Source organism: Gracilinanus agilis, chromosome 2, assembly GCF_016433145.1.
Source record: "Gracilinanus agilis isolate LMUSP501 chromosome 2, AgileGrace, whole genome shotgun sequence".
Classification (NCBI taxonomy): Eukaryota; Metazoa; Chordata; class Mammalia; order Didelphimorphia; family Didelphidae; genus Gracilinanus; species Gracilinanus agilis.
This window is the reverse complement of record NC_058131.1, coordinates 204,510,261-204,519,550: the sequence shown is the minus strand read 5'-3', so window position 1 is coordinate 204,519,550 and position 9,290 is coordinate 204,510,261.

Sequence of the window (9,290 nt, the reverse complement as noted above, 5' to 3'; positions counted from 1 at the left end):
CATTTTTTATTTCTCTTGGTATTTGTGGTTGGATATATAACTTTCCGTTTAGTCCTGGCCTTTTCTGTGCAAATACTTGTAAATCTTCTATCTTGTTGAATGCCCATACTTTCCCCTGGAAGTGTATAATCAGTTTTGATGGGTAGGTGATACTTGGTTATAACCAGTTCTCTTGCCTTTCTGAATATCATATTCCAAGCCTTGTGGTCTTTTAGTGTGGCCAGGTCCTATGTGATCCTGATTGGTGCTTCATGATATCTGAATTGTCCATTTCTGGCTTCTTGTAATATTTTTTATTTTACTTGGAAGCTCTTGAATTTGGCTATTATATTCCTGGGGGTTGTCTTTTCTGGGTCTAGTGTAGAGGGTGATCTATGGATCCTTTCAATGTCTATATTGCCCTCTTGTAGAACTTCAGGACAGTTTTGCTGAATAATTCATTTTAGTATGGAGTCCACATTCCTATTAATTTCTGCTTTTTCAGGAAGACCAATGATTCTCAAATTGTCTCTTCTAGACCTGTTTTCTTGATTTGTCAATTTCTCAGTGAGGTATTTCATGTTTCCTTCTATTTTATCAGTCTTTTGACTTTGCTTTATTTTCTCTTGCTGTCTTGAGAAATCATTGGCTTCTAATTGCTCAATTCTAGCCTTTAGAGACTGGTTTTCCTTTTCAATCTGGTCTACCTGGTTCTTCAAGGCTTCCACCTGGTCATTTCAGGTCTTCAGTTTGCTTATCAATTCATTTGATTTCTGAGCCTCTCTTCACATTTGTGAAATTCTGCCTTTTAAACTGTTATTTTCTTGCTTGATCTCTTCCATCTTTCTGATGATCTCAGATTTGAACTCTTCAAGATCTTGTGACCCATTTTCATTCTTTTGGGAAGGTTTGGATGTCTTTAATTGTCCATTTCTGTTTTCTGTTTTTTTTCCAGTGCAGAAGTTATCAAGTGTTTGAACTTTTTTCTTGGTGTTCTTGTTTATTTCTTGTGTCTTGATTGGCATTATCTTTTTTATCTGCCAGAAGTCTGAGTAAGGCAAACTGATTCTCTTTGTATGGAGTTGGGAGCAGTTTTTTTTGCCTGAGGCTACTTTGTGAGTCTCTTGGCTTCTCTGGCGACCCTCCTGGGGTCTCTGGTCTAGCTGTTTTCAGGGCTGAGCCCCGATGTTCCTAGCCAGCAGCCCACAGCTTGGGACTTGGCCAAAGCTTGCTCCTCTACCTGGGATTTTCCTCTGAGTCTGAATGCACTGGGCTCTGCTGCTGCCTCTCTCAGCTCCACTCCCATGTCCAAGATTTGAGTTTTCCAGCCACCTGGGATCTTAGGTCTTGCTGCTCTCAGGGGCAAGTTTCTATTAGTGCCAGCTACCTGTCTAGGGGCTAGATTATGTGTCCCTGCTCTAACTCTGGAGTGTAACCTCTGACTGGTACTGTGGGTGGGTTGAGCAAAGGGTGATCCACTCGCACTTTGATGGGAGCTGTAACCCTCCCCTTATAGTGTGGAAGTGCCCAAATCCCACATACTTTCAATATTGCACCCTATTGTGGGGTCCCTTCTTTCATCTGGGTTTTGTTTTCTTGTCCTTTGAATGTATACTATATTGTTTGGTAAGGAGAGGAAGTGGCCCAGCTTTTACTCAGCCACCATCTTAACCCAGAAGTTCAATTTCAGTATTTTTAAAGAAAAACAATAATTATTTAATATCAACATCAAGATGATGAAAGTTTAATCTTTCAATAAATGGCTAAATTTTGTATTCACATCATAGTTATTATTATGTTAAAGTTCAACCCTATTTCTGCTTCAGATTGTTTAACCATCCATTTGAAGAGTGAAATGTTAACATATTTGTAGGCTTCCAAATTAGGTCTACTAGAGGAAAGAAGAAAGAACATATCCATAAAGTCACCTATCAGTACATGAATCTGTTATAATATATGTATGTATGTATGTATGTATATATATACATATATCTTCATAACTATATTTTAATGTGACAGTTTTCCTTTGAAATATCATATATTTATATATTTATTTATTCAACTGTTTGTTTGCTAATTCATTTATTTATACCTTTGAAAACATTCTGAGCAGTCTGTAGGAAAGATTCAGGATGCACACAAAATAAGTACCTCTTATCTAATCCAAACCTCTCATTTATCAGGAGTAGGAAAGGGAAAAGAAGTGATCTTTCACATATCGTATAGCTAGTAAATAGCAGAAGTAAGATTTGGCCTCAGGTAATTGGCAATATGGTTAGTGTTCTTTCAATTTTATTGAGTCTTGTATTTCAGGGCAGAGACAAAAACACTGAATATTTTTGTTTGTTCATTAGTTTTAATTTTGTTTTATAAAGTGACTGAATTCAGTCTCCTGAGGTATAGGAAGTTTTGATTGCTTTGATATCAGGAACTGCAAAGTGAAGGTAATCCTCTATCAATGCAGACTATATCTTCCCCACAAATTATCTTCCTAAAGTTGCAAAGAGCATCAAGAGGTTGGGGCATCCCTAGGATCATATGGCTATTACATGTCTGCAGCCAATCTTGAATTTGGATCTCTTAAACTCTTTGAAGAGGCCAGAAAAGTTTTGTGCAATAACAGTTTTCCTGTAATAAACATATGGCCACTGAAGGGGATCATTTTGGTAGTGGATGAGTCTTATTTGGATATATATTCTTATATATACATTGAAATCATCTGCATCATTTCATTACTAATTACTTTCTAATGATATTTGTATTTTTCCTTAAAAAATTGTAAAGAAAGATGTTATTGGGAGACACTTATTTCCTATGCAATCTCATTTGAAAGAATAATTCATATATGAGGAAGTAGTCAAATCCAAAAATGGTACACCATTATTTCTTATTTAGGACCTTGGAGCCCACTTCAGTTCAAGTGCCATCTAACATAAGGGTGTCCACATGGTGTTGGCTCACACATGGAGAGTATATTTCAAAACTGTTATTTAGTTGCTAAAATATGTGGGTTCTGAACACCTGTCTCTAGTGACAAGCACACACTTATTTTTCACAAAGTTGATTGTGGCAAATACTTATGTCCCAAATGGCAATGTGTAGGATGAGGACAGTTAGGGGAAGATGAGTGCCACACCTCATTAAGCATAATATACCCTAAATACAGTATTTCAGAAAGCTCTAAAAAAGTCACCACAAGCTGACAGAATGTAAGCTCCTTGAGAATTTCGGGTATTTTTTCCTTTGTATTCTGAACATTTAGCACAATGACTGGCACATAAATGCTAATGAAATGTTTTATCCAATGAATGGATGAATGAACTGAACCATTGAATCACAAAATTATAAAATCATAGAATTTAAGATTTTAATTGGATTTGTAGTCTTTATCTACTCTAACATATAATCAGTAGCAGCAGCATCTCCATTGCATCAAACCTAAAGGGAAATATCAAATCATTTTTAAGACTGCCAATGTGAAGAATTCAATTATTTCTCAAATCACCTACTTGAATTTTTTGCATGAATAATTTTGGGGAAAATTGTCATCATCAAGGTGAAAATTGGTTTTTTTAACTTGCATGCATATCTTCCAGTCACTGTCCTCTCTGAGACTTAGAAAAAGAAGTCTAATCCTATTTAGAGTTGGCACCTATCTGAAATTCAACTAGTAATTAGATGTATATGAAATAAACTTACATTTATTAAAAATTCATTAATTCAATGTTATTTATAGAATCTTAGAATATTTGTATTGGAAATCACTTCAGAAGCCATCTGGACCTACCTTCCACAAATTAAATAAAAGGAAACAGAAGCCTAGGTAAGGGAAATAACTTATTTGAGTTAATTATTAGTTGCCTATAGTTACTGTCAGAGACATTACAAGAACCTTGGTTTCCAAACTCATAGTTTTGTGTTTTTAAACTATTTGTTCATTAATGTAAGAATTCACCAAAATTTATTCAGCCTTACAATTTTGATGCATTGTAAAAAATTAATAAAAATAATAATGAGCACTTGTTATGTTCCAAGAACAGTATTAAAGTAGTTCATGCCCTTAAAGAGCCTTTTTTTAATAGGAAGACATAATACCAATAGGGAATAGAGATCAAAAAAGGGAATTTAAGTCTAGGGAGTGACAGGTATGATAATTTGACTTACAGGGCTATCATTTGACCTGTGATTTCCAGAAACAATGATACTGCTGATGTGATCTCTATTCTAGCTGCTAATAGACATAGTGATAAGATAAGGCACATTATTTGTTTTCATATAATTACTTGGAATATTGAAAACATAAATTAAAAAATAGAAAACTCTGACATATTACATTATATAAGTACATTAGAGAATTTCAAAGTTCTCTGACATCATAGCCAATATAATACAAAATCATAGTTTATTAAAGCCCTTCATAATCTTATCTTCTCAGTCATCTCCCATGTTACTTCCCTTCATGTGCACTATTATCAGACTGTACTGGCTTATTTTCCATTCCTCATAGAAAAAAAAAGAACTCTACTGCTCATATCCATTCCTTTGAACTGGATTTTCATCATGAGGGCCTGGAATCCCCTTCTTCCTCACATTTATATTTTGGAATGCCTATACTACTTCCAGAATTAATTCAAAGGCTATCATACCCTCCCACTTTCTAGTGGCTAGTACTTTAAATTATAAATCTAACTTGAATACAATAAAAAAATGGAGATACACACATCAATTTAGGAATTTTAGTCCTTGGTAGCTAATATTCAGATAGATATATAAATATAGATATCTCTATAGACAAAGATATCTATATCTATTCATACATATTTGTATGTGTATCTAGATTTACACAAATAAGTATATTTTTAAACATTTCACCATCATTAAGATGGAAACATTTTTATGTCAGGGATTTTACAATTATATTTGAATCCTCACTGCCATGCTCCCATGTCTTTGCACATAATAGCCACTTAAGTATTTGCTGATTGAGTGATTATACTCTTTCTACAAGGTCTATATTGCATGTCTCTGGGACACCTTTCAGACTTGAAAAAATATCTTTTTTTTAAGTGCATTAGATTAATTTTATTTTTTAAATTATTTTAAATTTTATTTAAAATTTTTTCCATGGTTACATGATTCATGTTCTCTTCCTCCCCACTCCCAGAACTGACAAGCTATTCCACTGGCATATATATATATTATTGATCAAAAACTATTTCTATATTATTCATTTCTGTAGTAATGCAATCTTTTAAAACTAAAACACCAAATCATATTCCCATATAAACATGTAATAAATCATATGTTTTCTTCTGTATTTCTACTTCTATAGTCCTTTCTATAGATATGAGTAGCATTCTTTCTCATAAGTCCCTCAAGACTGGCCTTGACCATTGCATTGCTTTTAGTAGGAGCCAATCACATTTAATTGTCCCACAATGTTTCAGTTACTTTGTATAATGTTCTCCTGGTTTTGCACATTTCACTCCATATTAGTTCCTGTAGGACTTTGCATTTCTTATATAAATCTATTCGTCATTCCTAATAGGACAATAGTATCCATCACAATCACATACCACAATTTGTTCAGATATTTCCCAACTGAAGGGCATAACTTCGTTTTTCAATTTTTTGCCACAACATGAAGCACAACATTTTTTATTTAAATATTTAAATATTTTTTTTACAAACAGATCCTATTCCATTTTTTATCTCTCTGGGATACAAACTTAGTAGCTATATTGCTGGATCAAAGGGTATGCATTCTTTTAAAGTCCTTTGGGCATATCTCCAAATTACCGTAAAAATGCCTTGCCAAACAGAATGGTTTATCAATTCATAACTCCACCAGCAATATATATGTATACCAATTTTGCCACATTCCCTCCAACACTTATTATTCTCCTTTACTGTCATATTGGCCAATCTGGTATGGTCATATCTCAGAGTTGTTTTGATTTACATTTCTCTAGTAAGCATCTCCATAGATTTTTAAGGACTCGAAGCATTCGCCAGTTGTAATAATATTCATCATATAAGTGCATTTGTTGATAGAAACACAAGATGTTTTGTTTTTAATTTTCTAAGTGGAGAAATTTTCACACAGTTCTATCAGCCATTGAGGGAAAGCCATAGCTGAAAATGTCAGGGAGAGCAGGCTATGTGTCAAATTGGCAATCTCTACTTTTGTGTTTGTGATAACAATAAAGTTGAGGAAAGAAATGTATCCCATTTCTCTGCATGTTACTGCCTGTTCCAAAAAGCAAAACAGAACATTTTAACTACTAATGATTAGCTAGTTTTTTTCAGCAGAAAAGTCCTCTTTTAGTCATTTTTTCTTGTGTGTGTACTTTAATTTTGAAATAACTTTCTATAGAAAACAAGAATATTTTTATTACTTCACCATTTAATAAAGTAAATTCAAGAAGCATTTACTAAGAATCTAATATGTTCAAGTGTTAAGAATGAGATACAAAAATAAATAATAAAAACTACCCCTACCCTCAAGGAGCATACCATCCAATGAATTTTTAAATAAAGGTTTTAAATAAGTTTATGAAATATGTTTAAAATATTTAATTGCTTCCTTTGAGATAAATATGTATTCAGAGCAAGAATGACTTTACACATTGCATATAGCATTGAAAACAATAATAACCATTTATACAAAGTTTTAAAATTTGCAAAATGTTGTAAATATTATTTCATTTGATTCTCACAACTGCTCAGCAAGGTGTTTTTATTATTCCCATTTAACAGATGAGAAAACTAAACATAAGAAAGATTAAGAGACTTGTCTAGTATAATTATGTTAGTAAATGTGTGAAGTAGTTTTAGAACTCAAGACTTCCTGAACTTAAGTTGAGACATCATACTAGCTATACTATTTTGCTATTTATACATGTTATATTTGAAGATGGTAAATTCTACCCATATGCAAAAATAGCTTCGACTGTGTGAATTCCAAAATTTTTACCTTTGAATCTTGAACTTTGGGTTAAAATATTGTTTGTAGTAAATTTCTTTTAAATGTAAAAAACTCATACTAAGGGGTAGTGAATGAGAGGAAATAAAATTGCCCTCAAGAATCTAAAAATTAATTTTAAAAGTCTGCATTTTCACATACACATATACATAAATCTGTTCACACATATATTTTCATGTGCATGGATCACCTATCACTGTGAATAATTTTGAGAACATGGACTATAATTTCGAAGGAATGTTAAGAGTGGGTGTGTTGAGATTACAAATTCAAAGCTGCATTTCCATTTAAGTCCTTGAATACACATGATAAAAATACACATGAATTATATTCATTACATACATATATTTAAAAGTATAAATATGTATGCATATACATATATACACCAAAGTTTTAAATTTTAATTCAGTTAATTCCACACACACACAAAATTAACTAATTAAATTCAATTTCTTTTCTAAATTACCTGCCATGTACCAGATATAGTTAGCAGTAGGTAATAAATTTGAAAGATTCTAATGTTCTACTGGAAGAGAATGACCTTTACAAATGTAGAGAAAATGATATTCATACAAAGTAATTTCAAGGAAAAGGAACTAAATAGTGGGACAGAAGGAGGTAGAAAGGCCTACAGTGAGAATTTTAGCAAATTCTTGGCTGACCATAGGTATACCAGAGGCAGAATTTTTGTTGGGATGGAAAATAGAATCCCTAAAGGAGAATAATATGTATTAAACCTAGAGAAAAATATGGACCAGATTGTAAAGGGCCTAAAAAAGGGGGGGTGATATTTATTTTATTTAAGAGGCAATATAGGTTCAAACCCAGCCTCAGCCACTTCCCAGCTGTGTGACCCTGGGCAAGTCACTTGACCCACATTGCCCACCCTTACCAATCTTCCATCTATGAGACAATACACCAAAGTACAAGGGTTTAAAAAAAAGAGAAAATAGAGAAACCTATAACTTTTCAAGCAGGAGAATAATCTAGACAGACTCCTGTTTGAAGAAAAGCATTACCAGCTAGAGGAAGATCTTACATCAAATATCATTTAATACATCTGCTCAAACTGGCAAAACAGAAAAGGAAAAAAAAATATGAGTAAATATCAGAAAAAGAGAAAAGAAATGATAATTGACAGCTTCTTTCAAGGCAATGTAAAGAAAGCAAATGAAATAGAAATAGAAGAAGAGGAAGAAGTTCCAGCGAATTAGACACAGACTTTGGAAGACCTCAAAATTCAATTAGCTCAAGAACTTCAGGAACTAAAAAAGAAATCAAGAGAGACTGAAGATAATTTGAAAAAGGAAATATATGAACTAAAACAAGAAAATAAAGTCTTAAAAGCCAGAATTGGCCAGCTTGAAAATGAATCAAAGAAGGCAAAAGATGATCTAAAATCTAAAATGATCAAAAGAAAATCAGACCAGAAGGAGAAGGATGACCAAAAAGCAAGGGATGAAATTCAGTCTTTAAAAAACAGAACTCAACAACTAGAAGCAAATGACTTCACAAGGCAGCAAGAACATATAAAACAAAATAAAAAAAATGAAAAATTTGAGGAGAATATGAAACACATCATTGATTCAACAAAAGATCTGGAGAACAGATCTAGGAAAGACTATTTAAGAATTATTGGTTTACCCGAACATCATGATAAAAAAAAGTTTCAATATCCTACAAGAAATTATCAGAGAAAATTGCACAGACATTCTCAAAGAAGAGGGAAAATTGGGAATTGAAAAAATCCACAGATCACCTCTTACATTTAATCCACAACTGCAGGAATATTATATCCAATTTCAAAAACTATCAGACAAAGGAGAAAATATTATAAGCTGCTAAAAAGAAGTCATTCAGATATCAGGGAACCACGTTTAGGATAACACAAGATCTGGCTGCATCTACCTTGAAGGACTGGAAAGCATGGAACACAATATTCTGAAAAGCAAGAGAACTGGGTCTACAACCAAGAATCAACTATCCAGCAAAACCGACTATACTATAGCTGGGAAAAGTATGGTCATTCGATGAAATTGAGGACTTACAAGCATTCATCAAGAAAAAAACAGACTTAAGCAGAGAGTTTGCTGCCCAAACACAGAACTCAAAAGAATCACCATAAGGTAATTAAGAGAATGGGGGGAGGGGAAAAATCTTTTCTTTAAGGGATCCAATAAGTACAATCAATCTGTATGCCAAGAAGAAAAGAAGATACTAGCAAATACTAAAAATTGTTATTACCAACATGGTAACTGGAAGAAGTTTACATAGAGGGAGCAGTGACAAACTGCATATGATGAATTTTCAAGCAATATATATATAT